Genomic DNA, 14,415 nt, shown 5'->3' with positions numbered 1-14,415 from the left:
ACCAGATTCTTCTACTAGCCCGAAGGAGCCCGGGAGTAGAATCTTCCAGAGCCTCCCAACACCCCAATTGCAGAGAAACCAGCTGAGTCCCTCCCTGGAGAGCCCACTCTGCAAACTACGAGATGACCCATTCGTTTTGTTTCAAACTAAGTGCATACTAACTTGTGACAGCCGCCACAGCAAACAAATGCAGCAAACTATTCAAAAATAGTAATTCCTTGACCCAGCATTATTGGGTAATTGTCAATGAAGAAATATATTCATTGACTTATTACTCATTTTTATGGAGGTAATTTGACCCCAATTTTCCGAAGGAAGAAATCCCATTTAAAGTAAAGACTTTGCTCTTTGTTGCCAAAAAAAAGGTTTTTTAGGGGCCTCTGGGTGGCTCAGTCAGTTAAGCTTCTGCCTTCGGCTCAGGTCATGATCTCGCGGTCCCTGCGTTTGAGCCCCGCATTGGGCTCTGTGCTGAAAGAAAAAAAAATTAGGTTTTTTCTTTTTAAAAAAAATTTAATGTTTCTTTTTGAGAGAAAGAGAGAGAGAGAGAGAGAGCACAAGGCGGGGAGGGGTAGAGAGAGAGGGAGACACAGAATCTGAAGCAGGCTCCAGGCTCTGAGCCATCAGCACAGAGCCCGACGTGGGGCTTGAACTCACCGACTGTGAGATCATGACCTGAGCCGAAGTCGGACGCTTAACCGACTGAGCCCCCCAGGTGCCCCTTCTCTTTGTCTTCACAAATAATATAGCAAATATTTCTTACGGTGTGAAAGCTAATTCCACACTTCTACAAGACCTAATGTACAATACTGTGACTATAGTTAACAGCCTTGTATTGTATGCACATCAAATTGTCCTGTTGCACACTTTAAATACACGTAAGTTTTTGAATTGTCAACTATACCTCAATAAAATTGGGGGGGGGGGGAAGAAGAAAATAAATATTGTAAAAATCAAGTAAAGCATTTGCTCTTTGTTTTTGCTTTTTTTAAAAAAATTTTTTTTAGTGTTTTTATTTATTTTTGAAGGGGAGAGAGAGACAGAGAATGAGCAGGGGAGGAGCAGAGAGGGCGACCCAGAATCCAAAGCAGGCTCCAGGCTCTGAGCTGTCAGCACAGAGCCCGACGCGGGGCTCGAACTCACAGACTGGGAGATCATGACCTGAGCCGAAGCCGGATGCTCAACCGACTGAGCCACCCAGGCGCCCCTGTTTTTGCTTGTAAATGTGTTAACTTGTGAAAGAATGAAGTAAATCTATAGCCGTCCAACTCGTTCACATAAATATACAAGTGAGTGCATTTCGTTCATGTATAAATGTATTGTGATTAGCTGCCTTTGAGTAATCCGTCCGTATAACAAATACTGTTTGGGTGACTGTGATGTGCCAGGTTGTTGGGGATACGATAGAAAACGAAACAAAACAAATACTCTTGCTTACACGGAGCCCATGGGCCAAAGTGGGAAGGGGGGCATAGAGGGAAGAGTGTGGATGGATGGATAGGAGGTCTTAGGGGCTGCAGCGTGATTGTGGAAATACCCACCGAGACACGGATGTCCACGCTAAGACCCAGAGGGGGTGAGGCTTCCCTGGCAGGTTGAGGAGCGTGACGGGGCCAGTGTGGGGAGCTGAGTGTGGTGGGTGCATCGGGCGGGGCTGGGCTGCAGTGTGGGTGAGAAGGAAGCCCCTGCAGGGCTGGGGCAGGGGAGTGGCACCCGCGCCTGGGGCTTGGGGGGGGGGTGCCTGGGGTGTGGGCAGAACCACTCTGGCCACCGGACTGCAATGGAGCAAGGGGAACACCGCCGAGGAGGACCTGGCCGTCGCCATCCTGCATTGACACGAAGACATATTTACCACACACATCTGTGCTTGTGTACCAACACGCACCTGCTGATAGCATCTCGCTCTGTGGCAGATAAGAGCGTGACAGACGGACAACAGTCACTCTGGCCTTCTTGTTACACCTACGTCGCTGTTGCCCTCTACAACGGAACCCACATGGGAAAATCACCCGTGTCTGCTCCTCCTGACACACTAAGGAGCTTTACCTACTCAGGAAGGCGACTCGCCATCGTGGTAGTGAGAAAAACATTTAATTATCGTGTGTTTATTCCTCCGCTTATGCGTTCTTCTCTGGAAGCTTGAGCAGACGGCTTCTCGAACCAACGATTCAGTCAAGGGGTCTCGCCCTCACTGCAAGGTAGCCCGGCCACCTGAAGGGAGGACTCCCAAAGTTAAAATAATAGTCTTGTGAGAACAGAATCTCCATAAAACTTACTCGGCACCGCTAACAGTCTTCGATGGTTACGTTTCAGAAAATGCAACGGATTTTTGTCTGGTTTGGTCTGTCGCATTTCCTTCTGATTCCCTGTGAAATCCGTCATAAACTTAGCTGGTGCTCCTTAAATACTTCTTGAAAAATTAATTAATTGATTGTGCTATAAAGTCAACTGATCACAGCGGAGGACACAGCCAGTCGTGAGAATAACCATGAAGGTCAAATGCAAGCAGAGAAGCGACCGCCAGTGGACCGATTTGCTTCAAGATGGGGTCTGCTGAGGACACACGGAGCTGTTTGGGAAGTGGGTAAGGTTTCCCAGGAAGGCATTCTCTCCAAATTTTCCAGAACTTCAACTGAAAGAAGAAACAAGTAGCTGCTTACAAATACACTGGAGGATTGCAAACCCGAGGTCCTGAAGCCCTCACGGCCGTGTGGCCACGGGTCCACTGGAGCTATGCCACCGAGGCAGTTGAGCCCTATTTTCAACAACTTTTGAAACGTGCAACAATTAACAGCGTTCTTCTCAAGAAAAAAAAGAAAAAAAAAAAACGCTTCTAGCAGAGGCTTTCATGTTTAAAGGAACTCCCCACAAACACTCTTTCTGAGCTATACTTTTTTTCTAATTTCTAGTGGAAATTATAACCGCAGGTTACCATGTTTTCTTTCCTGTGTTTGAAAACCACATGTGTTTTAGTGAAAACATTAGGGTGAATAATGAAATGGAAGAATTTAAAATACCAGGTAGCTGTCACTGGAAATGGAAATGTCTTACTTACGACTTCCTCTGCTGCAAAAACTCAAGTCAGTTGACATGTAACTTTAAGTCAATCTCAATGCATACAAATCAATTATCTGATCGATACCAATATAATTATCTGGAGTAAAAAAAAAAAGTAAGGTTATCTGATACCTTATGGATTTTTAAGTTGTTTTTTTTTTTTAACTTAGAGAGAGAGAGAGACAGAGAGACAGAGAACACAGAGGGGAGACAGAGAACACAGAGGGGAGGAGAGACAGAGAACACAGCAGGGGAGAGGCAGAGAGAAGGAGAGACAGAATCCCAAGCAAGCCCCGTACCATCAGCCAGAGCCCAAGGTGGGGGCTTGAACTCATGATCTGGGAGATTATGACCTGAGCTGAAACCAAGGGTCGGATGCTTAACCGACTATGCCACCCAGGTGCCCCACCTTATGGATTTTTTTGAATTGCGAGGAACATTATGTAGTCCATTGCTTCATTTTACAGCTGAGGAAACTGAGACCCAGGGAGATGGGACCCCCCCCAATATCCACATGGCTGGTCGGCGGTGAAGCCCAGTCATGAATCTGGACTTCTCCTGCTCTTAAGTCCATACACTTTCCACCAGACCAGCTGCCTGTATTCTTAACGTAGCGGAAAACATTAGAAAGGCGGGTGATATCTGGAGTGCTTTGCAAACTTCCACGTGTCTTACTCAAACTAATTCTTACCTGTGAGGTAGGTAAACAGGAGCAAAGAAGTGATTTCAATGTGTTGAGCATCTGCCACGCAAGCAAGAACTTCAAATGTCACAGGGAGCCTCTCATAATCAAGACGTAGTTGTGGTTGAAGGTAACAAAATAGGTGATGGCACTTGTCGAGGGCTGAGAGTCAGAAACCAAATCAGTTGACGTTTATATTTTCCTAAAAGCATAGCTTGAAAATTCCCTCTGTCTCTCTGAGTTCCTCAGCGACACCAGAAACACCCCCAGGACCACGTCATGAACAGACGTCCACCCCTGTACCGGAGAACATCTTGCTCGCAGGGTTACGTGATGGGGAGGAGAAGGGAGCCGGTCCGTGGGAGCCTGTGGTCCCTTTCACCCTGGACAGCAAGGACCTTCCCCCGTCCAGTCCCTTCCCTCCTGCGATGCCCCTCTCTTCTCTCTGGCCAGCTGGCCTCTCCAGCTTGAACCTCCTCCTTGAACGATTCCTATCCCAGCGCCTGACCCTGGATTTGGTACTTGTAGAAACTCAGTGTTGTCTGGTTAATCCACACCTGATGACAAAATATGTACTCTCTGTAGCGGGGGGGTGGGTGGGGGTTGCCTCTCGAGCAACCAGGATTTTACCAATCGCTCAGGAGGCTAGCCACAGATCCGATCGCTTCCTCGTGAGCAAAGAAATGTTTGAAAAAGCCATAATAAACGAGAGCGAGGGCTCCCAAACGGGTATTTATATCAAGCTAACAGAGGTTTATCTGCAGTGTAGCCACTCGTCTTTTGAAATAAATATTTTCAGCTCCTGCCGTAAAGAAGTACAATTAAGTGCAGTTGAACAATTCAAAAGACAAGCAGACAAATTCTCATCAGCCAGCCCTCCTTTTTGCTATTCTTTATCAATCCTTGGTTTTTATATCTTTGTAAACCTTATCTCTAATTAATTCAAGTAATTTTCCAGACGAGTCTCTATTGCCTTTGTTTATATTTCATGGAAGATGCTTGAATCTCACAGACATGCTACCTCCATGGGGAGGGGTCGTAATTATTCATGTTTGTACTTTACGCTCCTTATTGGATCACACTTAGAAACGGGCACAAACTGCCTTTTGCCCAAGTTGAAAAATATTTTGTTTGCCTTTAAAAAAAAAATTGAAAGCAAGAAACAAGAGGTGGGGAGGAGCAGGAACCTAGAATTCTAGCAAGGGGGGGGGCGGTCAGAAGGACTGAAAACACATCTTGTCTAACTCCTTTACTCATTAAACAAGAAAAAAAGGACTCAGGAAGTATTAATGATTTGTTTGAGGTCACCCTGTCATTAAACTTAATTTGCTGGCTTGCTAAAAAGCACAAAGAGAGAGGAAGATAGCGACAGAGAAAGAAAGAGAGAAACAGCAAGAAATAGGAAGAAGCAGAGAGAAACAGAGAAAGAGAAATAGAATGAGACAGAGAATCACAAAGAGACAGAGAAGGGGAGAGAATGAATACATCTGCACTCACTGAATTAATCAACTCTCCATTATCTGAGACGCCAACCTTGTTTCTGGCTATACAGAAAGGGCTTTATGAATATGAGAATATTGCATTCCGTTTTCAAATAACCTTTTTTAAAAAATGCAACTGATTTAAACGAAACCAAACCAGCAGACAGTTCACCCATTTCTCCCACCCCCTTCTCCCACCTCTGGTAACCATGAGTCTGTTCTCTGTTTCTATGAGCTTAGCTGTTCATTTGTTGGTTTTAGATTCCATATATAAGAGAGATCATATACTAATTTGTCTTTCTGTCTGACTTATTGCACAAAGTGTAACGCCCTTGAGGTCTATCCATGTTGTTGCAAATGGCAAGATTTCATTCTTCTTTTTAATGGCTAGATAGTATTCCAGTTTGTGTGTGTGTGCGTGTGTGTGTGCATGTGTGTGTGTGAGAGAGAGAGAGAGAGAGATTTTCTTTATCCATCCATCCACTGGTGGATACTTAGGTTGCTTCCATACGTTGTCTATCATAAATAATCCTGCAATGGACGTGGGGGCACAGATACCTTTTCGAAATGCTGTTTTCATTTTCTTTGGATAAATACCCAGAGATTAAATTGATGAATCATATGGTAGCTCTTTATGTAACGTTGTTTTTTTTTTTAATTTTTTTTAACCTTTTTATTTATTTTTTTGGCACAGACAGCGGACGGGAGAGAGTCAGACAGAGCGGCAGGCACAGAATCTGAAACAGGCTCTGAGCGACGGGCATGGAGCCTGATGTGGGGCTCGAACTCACAGACCGCGAGATTCGACCTGAGATGCAGTCAGACGCGCAACCAACTGAGCCACCCAGGCGCCCCTATGTAACGTTTTGAGGAAGTCCCAAACTGTTTTTCCAAAGTGGTTCCCACCACCCGGAGCACAAGGGTCCTTTCCTTTTCTCCACATCCTCGCCAACACTTGTGATTTCTAGTCTCTTCCATAACCTTTTTATTGGGGTTGATATACAAAGAAAGGTACAGAAGCCACAGATGTGCAGCTAGATGAATTTTTACACAGTGGACATATTTATGTAACCACTTCCTACATCAAGTGATTAAAATTCCCCCCCACAGCAGAAGCCCTCCTGATCTCCCTTCCCAGACACGACACCACCCACCTGCCCAGAAATAATAACTGCTATCCTGACTTCTCTTAGTATAAATGGATTTTACCCATTTTTGAACTCTATGTATAGGAAATCCCATAGAATATATATATTTCAGACCTGCTTCTTCCACTCAACGTTACAATTATGAGACATGTTCATGCTGTGGCAGTCATGTGTTAATTGTCATTGCTGCATCGTGTCCATTGGGTGACATACCACAGTTTAACTGTGCATTCGACAGTTGATGGGTGCTTGAGCTGTTTCCAGCGTGGGGTGCTTTTGAACGGTACTACAATGAATATGTTGCATACACCTTTTAGTGCATATCGTGTGCACATTTCTGTAGATTGCGTGGGAAGCCTGGGTCACTGGATATGCATAAATCAGCTTTAGTAGCTTCCAAAGAGTTTCCCCAAGTGGCGCTAATTTGCTTGAGAAGTCCACTTTCTCCCCATCCTCCCCATGGTACATCACGGACTCACTATATCCAGGGAGTCACAAAACAGATCGTGGAATTCTTGGAATTTTCTCTCTTAGCTAAGGAATAAAAGGAAGAATTTAAGCGTAGAACCACGGGAGAGGTCTCTGTTCCGCCCAAATGAAATGGTAAGGAAAAGACAGAGCGTGAATCTGCAACAAGGAAACAGAGAGAGATTTCGAGAAACAAATCGACCTACAAGAGTTGGTTAATTCTTTTAAATTCTTCGACAGGCCACGAAACGTGCCAAAGGTCATAATAACCTCAAGAACCTGATTTCTTGTTTGGTTTCTTTAGTGAAGTTTCTGACTGCGTTCCTAGGGAGAGGGGAAGCCGCATAACAAGCTGTAACGGCTAGAATTTGCTGCACCTTGCTGTGTTTCGTCCAGAAGCCTTTTTAAGTTCTTAAGGTCTTAAGTCTTTTTAAGTTCCCTTGGCTGGTCAAGTCACAAGACACGAGAGGTTCTCAAGCAACGGCTTTCTGGTCTTTTGCCCGGAGACAAACTTTCTTAGAGTGATTAAGACTAATCCACATTTCCGCAGCCCTCCCAGATTTACGTAACACCCAAACGTATTCACTTCATCTGGCAAGCAGGATCAGATGGTTTTCCCTGACCGAAAGCCTTTCCCTCTAGTTAAAACTGCATGATCCAATTAGTAAACAGGGAGTTGGTGGGGTTTTTTCACCCTGAACAGGATTCTTCTTAAAAGAAGTTACATTGAAGGAAAAGAAGAAGAAAAAAGCCATTCTGAGGAATTATAAGGGCAGATTTAAACAGTAGCATTATTCACTGTTGGGGGGGGGGGGAGAGGGGCATAATTGTTGTCATTTAGTAAAAGGCAAAGTAGCTAGTCCTATTTAGAGCAAGCAGAGAATTTCAATCATCTGCCTAGAAAACATATTTGTAATTCCTTGGCAAAATATTTAGGGATTAGAAGCGAATTAAAGTTTCTTTTATATACATGTTTATGCTTTTCAAATTTTCTGTGATGAATATTCAGTACTTTATAATCAGGCAGGAAGTTCCCCCAGATTACACGTAGTTAAAAGATAGTGAGAAAATACACCAAAATGTTCATTGCCTTGGATGGGGGAATTATGAATAACCTTTTTTCTCTTTTTACTTTTCCCTAATTTCTAGATGTGTGTGTGTGCATACAAGTAAATGTGGAGCTTTTCTCATAGGAAAAATAATAACCATGACTTTTCAAAATCTGCTTGCCCATTTTTAGCCTTTGTGGATGCTGGCCAGAATTCTGGAGACAAAGTTTTAGTGAGGTCCCAATGAGCCTCGCCTGGATTCTGATCATAGCTCTGCCTCTCCTTTGCTGTGTGGTACTGTGTAAGTAACTTACCCTCTCTGAACCTCAATGTTCTCATCTGTAAAGTGTGAATAACAACACCCATATTATGGGATTGTCGCAGCGGTTTAACAAGCTGATATATGTAAAATACCACTATTCAAAGTACAGCATTCTCAAGGTTTTCCAGGGATCAAAGCACTTTAGAGGTTTTATCTACTCGATTCTCCCTATGAAATCTGCAGGATGTCACGTGAATATCTCCCCTTAGACGACAACAAACATAGGACAGAATTTTTGAAATAATGTGTGATATTTATGGTCTATTTAGAAAAATAAGCACGTCCTCTAATCTGAGATAACACACATCTTTGATTTTTTAAAAACATTTTATTACTGAAGTATAGCTAACAATACAATGAATGATACATCAGGTTGGGGTGCACAACACAATGATTATATTATGCAATGACGTATAGCTTTGGTCCTTGAGTGTATCTCCATCAAGTTCAAACAGGAGGTGTTAAAACATTAGCTTTCCATTATTTTAAATGTTGCATAAATGTACACATAAAAGCTATTGATAGGATTACTTAAAAAGAATTATTTAAATATTACAGAGGGTTTTTTTTTATTTTTTTTAAAAATTTTTTTTCAACGTTTATTTATTTTTTGGGGACAGAGAGAGACAGAGCATGAACGGGGGAGGGGCAGAGAGAGAGGGAGACACAGAATCGGAAACAGGCTCCAGGCTCTGAGCCATCAGCCCAGAGCCCGACGCGGGGCTCGAACTCACGGACCGCGAGATCGTGACCTGGCTGAAGTCGGACGCTTAACCGACTGCGCCACCCAGGCGCCCCAGGGTTTTTTTTTTTAATCATCAGAATACATGTATTTAAGTACTGGGTAATGTGTGTGTGTGTGTGTGTGTGTGTGTGTGTGTGTGTGTGTGTTTAATGTATAAAATTGAGATTAAGCGTCTATTCTCCAAAGGGCGCCTCTGTGGCTCAGTCGGTCAAGCCTCCAACTCTCTTGGTTTGGGCTCAGGTCATGATCTCACAGTTGGTGGGTTTGAGCCCCGTGTCTGGTTGTGTGCTGATGCCACCCATGGAGCTTACTTGCGATTCTCTCTCTCCCCCGGCCCCATTCACTCTCTCCGTCTCTCTGTCTCTCTTTCCTCTCTCTCTCTCAAAATGAATACATAAACTTAGAAAAAAGAGTCTATTCTCAAAAGAGATGCTAACCCCCAAATGTAGTGCTTTACTTCTTTTCTGTGCTGACTCTGCAGAGTAACAAGCAGAAAAGAAGGAGAAGGAGGAGGAGGAAGAGGAGGAGGAGGAGAAAAGAAAATGCCAGCTTGGATCTGCTTACAACTTTATGAGCCAAGATAAGTTGAAAGAAATAACCCGTCTCAAGGGTTGCCATTTGGGGCTAACAACAAACAGTTCAGGGGTGAGATGCTTGAGTTGGGGGACAAAGTGTGACCGTGAAACAGAGTACCTCTGACTCACACAACGGTCAAATATGATCAATTTAGCCTCAGTAGGCCTCCGTTCTGACTGCTGAGAAAAAGCAAATTACCTGTATTTTTGTTCCACAAAATTTGTACTTCAGAGTGAATGGTTGAGACTGTGGTGTAGGCAGGAAAATGTACACAAAGAAGAAAGTAATGATTTTCTGTGTTTCCTGTGCTATCCGTGTATGACTTCCTTGAGAGTATTTGAATTTTTTATACCAGTGAATCTATTTAAATAGCAATGAGTACTAGAAGCAAATTATGTTACATTCCCCATCACTGACAATTAGAACTTTCTTTTAGTTGGCATTTATCTTCAGAATTTTAAAGCTGGAAGGAACCTATGAAGTCTAACATAAATTCTGCGTGTGTGCGTGCGTGTGTGCATGTTAATGTCAAAATAAACCCATAAATGGTGTGTGTCTGAGGGATACAGGTTGAAGAAGGGAGTAGGGAGGGATGGGTGTGGTATTTGCTTTTTCACAAAAGGGATTGAGAGAATAAAGTGGTTTGACTTACAAACACAATGAAACTTTATTGTGTTAAGGTATATCTATGCTAAAACAACACTGAAAATGTTACCATTAGATATCTGATTCAGATACTTATGTTACAATTAGATTCTCTCTGTTGTCCTTGATACCTTAAAAAAAAAAAAAAACAGTGCTATAAGATTTCAGAAGCCACAACTAAAACAAGACAGCAACATTGTGTTTTTAAAACTCCACTACCTTAAAAAACTGGCATTGGGGGTGATGGAGGGGAGACACTATCATGCTCAAATTCATTCTTCAATAATATAATAATAGTTGAAAAAAATGACCTCTAAATGTTCTAATCATTAAAGATTAAATTTTGCTTCATTTTCTATGGCTGCATTGTTAAGTGGGCATTTTGATACATTATGATTTATAAATCGGCCATGTATACATCTGTTAACTCTTCTTAGAATACCTTGTTAGTTGGGATATCCATAAACACACACAACTGACTTTACTGTTCCAAGAGGCAGGCTGTCATTTCAGCTCTTGTCTTGTTTCCGTGTATATAATGGCAAAGGTCCTGAATCTGGGGTCAACAGACCGGGGGTCAAGCCACACCCCACCACTCATTGTGACAGCCTGGCAAGTCATTTGTTTGATCGCTAAGCCTCAGATGTCACATCTGTCAAGTGAAGGGGATATTCCCCATCTTGGGGGATTCATTGTCACAGTCAAATGAAATAATTAAAGTATTCAACACCATGCCATGGCACGTGTCATAAATGCACAAAAAATATTAGCCACCTAAAATTGGGTCACTCATCATCTCTTTCCTAAATGAAGACATAATACCTACTCCCATACCTTGTCTAAGATCTAAAAACTAGCTTAACATCACCAGGCATACATAACAACATAGGACCTTTAAAAAAAATACCACATTATGAACACTGCTGCCTTTTAAGCTCCGGGTAAAATCTGTATTGACCCTTCCCCTTCCTGATTTGGAAGAGTTGGTGTCAATCTTATTATGAGTAGGAATCAAGGTTTATTTGCTCCCCTGGGGGAGAGCCAATTTTGGCTTCCGTGTTTACAGCTCCCTTCATGCAATAACAATTTCTAGCTTCTAATTATCCTTTTTCCCCGTCTGAATGCATAAAGTTAGATTGACTAGGGGAAAAAAGAAATCTCCCTTTCCCTTGTCCAAGCTGTGAATTTAAAATACCTGGTTTTCATCTTGCCTCTGTCACTTTCACCTACAGCTTCTAGAATAATTTTGACATTTTCTGAATAAATTTATGCAAGACTCAACATGTTTCTCAGGCCTCTGGGTAGGGAAGATCTTGGTCGTCTACCACCATGCTGATTCTTCTAGAGATTCAGGAAGACCACTTTAAAACCAACCTCTGCCAGGCCTTTGGCAAAGTGACAGCTGGGTAGCCAAACTCCTCATGAAATTATCCAAACGAGTGTCCCTCTGAGTGGTGACTTTCTGCAGAGACAGAAGTGGCCTTGTTAAATAGTCCTCTGTTCAAATTGCCTGTGTTTGTCATGTCCTACTACTCCCCCAAATACCTTCTTCCTCTGAATCGAGGCTCATAATGAGGACATCGTCTCTTTAGTTTCTATCCTAAATCCGTTATGGAAGGTGCAGGAAGTGGTCTCTTCGGGAAGTAGAAGATAATCGCCAGCTGGGTCCAAAATAAAAGCGAGGTGGTGTCTCAGGCTCCCTTTTGCAGATTCCAAGTTGAAGGAAGTTGGACTGTGATCTCTCCAGCGATAGCATTCTTGACGTCGTTCATTTCTTTGCTCTGGATCCAAAGCAGGGAGCATACCTCTTCCGGCTAAGGTGAAACCACACCACAGTCTGTCCTGAGCATCATTCCAGGAAACTTTAGGGCAGACACTGAAGTACACAACCAAAAGTCTGAGTGTGTTTCACACAATGAGTAGAACCTCACCGCCCACATGTAGTCCGCTCCAGGAAATGTCATTTCCTCTTCCAGGAAACAAAGGTGTGGAGAACTTCTGAGCAGCAGCCGTGTTTATAAAACAACGAGACAATGTCTGGTCATAAAGCAGAAATACCTAGTGGCCTGGGGAAGGAGAAGGCTGGCCCTACAAGACGCCGGGATCAAAAAGACGTGGAGGTATCCCTAACACCTAACACGTAACAAGAACAGATTTAGATGTTTTGCTCTTAGGGGAGAGTCAAGACAAATCAACAAACACCAACGCAAAACAAAACCAAAATCCTCTTTTTAGATATACGGTGAATATTGTTTTAGAAGAATCGGTCTTTAGATTAATGGGTTTTCAGCGGTAAGACTGCATGGTTGTGGCACAGTAGAGTGGCACGGGTCCCCAGAGACCAGCTGTCCAAAGGCAAGCCAAGCAGAAAACAGAGGGAATGGCTGTAGAATGCAGGCACTAATCAACAGCGCCTGATCGAGCTGCTCCACACTGGCCTGGGTTTGAATCCTGGTTCTGGGACTTTATTAACTGTAGGGTTTGGAGCAAGCTGGATTACCCTTGTAAGCCTCATTAGTCTCATCTCTAAAACAGAAATGATGATGATGATGATGATGATGGTGGTGGTGGTGGTGGTATAATTTCTACCCCATAACGTTTACAAAGAGTAAATGAACAGTGCATCAAAAGTGCCATGGACACGTTACATTGCCTCGTATATGGGCACTCAGTACATGATCATCATTATTTGGAACTTTTTAAAAGCCATTGACCACAGACTAAATTAAAAACACACACGAACCTTCCTTGAGCTTCTATACGTGCGTAAGCTCTTTCTCAAATGGTCAGTGAACATCCCAGCCATCAGGAATGAGTGGGTTTCCTGCTGGCACTGCAGACGCTCACTGCTGGCCATCTCTTCTTCTCCATGTGACAGGCTCTGTTTAGGGATGGCTGGAGAAGGACCAGGAGGAAGGCATTTCGAACTAGAAGTTTCTCTTCTGCAGAGAGAAGCTGGGCTTCTCACTGGAGCGAATTCTTCCAGCTCTGCCGCCTTGTTCCCAGCCATGCTTACCTTTCGCCACCAGATTTCAATAGCAAATATACAGTCAGTGCCTACTATGTGCCAGGCTCTCATGACGCCATGGTGAGAGGCACTCTGAGAGTCCATCTATCCTCGCACCTCCTTCCTGGCTAGGATCTTCCAAGAGGCAGCCTCTCTGTTGGGTGATTCTGGCCTGAGTATCAGTTCAATATGGCTAGAGATTAACAAGTGTGGGAGAGGGGCTAGTTTTCACGGATTGCATCTTTATCCTCAAAAGGAGTGTGTGTTTGTTTTGCTGAGTTCATAGAGATTAGGGGAAAGAGTGGCCCTATGTAGCTTCCCTGCCACAAAGCAGCAATGTGAATTTCTCAAGTCAACACACCCACTTGCGCCTACATTTTTCATCTTTAAATTAAAAGTTGGGAACTAGCTGCCATCAGAGATCCTTTGCAACTGACACTCTATATATACATCCACGATCAGAAGCCTGTTAATCCAAGATTTTGCTCGTTTTTACCTTTTAAATCTCTCTCTCTCAACTCTCTCTCTCAAAAAAAAAATATATATTTCTCAGACTAATGTGGTGTTAGAACATTATAGCAACAAAAGCCTGAAGCAAGTACACTTTAAACATTTAGTGTCATGATCGTGAGAGAATCGCTCTGGAACAGTTTTGGCAACCAGACATATAGTTTTCTAACCTGATTGAAAAATTAACCCCAGTCATCCTCATCAGGATCACCATCAGCATCACCAACAAGGTGCAAAGGCTTCAAATGACATGCACCTGTAAGGACATTATACTGCAGCTTGGAGGCTGTCAAAGTTTTAAAGCAATGCAACTTCGGAAACTATACATGAAGCCACAGGGTGCAAAAATAAAAACCAAAAATAAAATACAGTGGCAGCTAGGGCACACAACGTAGAAAAGAGCATCCTCCAGACAGAAAAGCACCCACAGTCCTGGGTAGGTAACTTTCAAAGAGAACTTCAGAACCATGTCGATGAGCCCTTTTGTAGTGTAAAAACAGAAACCCGTGAAGTTCTGTTCACCGAATGACCTTGATCCTTCCCTTCGGAAGGGTGGTTTTCGATTTTCAGATGGGCGAGGCGTGGAGTCCGCTCGAGCTCAGCCGGCGGCAGGTGCCGGGCGCCCCTGGCCGCGACCTCCCGCATCGTCCCCGGGGCCCGGGGCGGGCGGCGCGGGGGAGGAGCGCGGGCGAGGGGCGGGCGCGGTGGGAGGGGACGCGGAGCGGGAC

General features: G+C 43.7%; 1 long non-coding RNA gene across 1 annotated transcript; it reads right to left on the bottom strand.

The window, feature by feature from the left end:
• Positions 1–2,068: 2,068 nt before the first annotated feature.
• Positions 2,069–11,074, bottom strand: LOC123386429. Its single transcript, XR_006600277.1, has 3 exons — positions 10,613–11,074; positions 3,746–3,898; positions 2,069–2,629 (listed from the first exon to the last, which is right to left on the bottom strand). It is a non-coding gene; the product is annotated as an uncharacterized LOC123386429 (long non-coding RNA).
• Positions 11,075–14,415: the final 3,341 nt, after the last annotated feature.

This window comes from Felis catus, chromosome B4 (assembly GCF_018350175.1).
Source record: "Felis catus isolate Fca126 chromosome B4, F.catus_Fca126_mat1.0, whole genome shotgun sequence".
NCBI classification, from domain to species: Eukaryota; Metazoa; Chordata; class Mammalia; order Carnivora; family Felidae; genus Felis; species Felis catus.
Note: the sequence above shows the minus strand (reverse complement) of the source record. Positions and strands in the feature narration are given on the sequence as shown.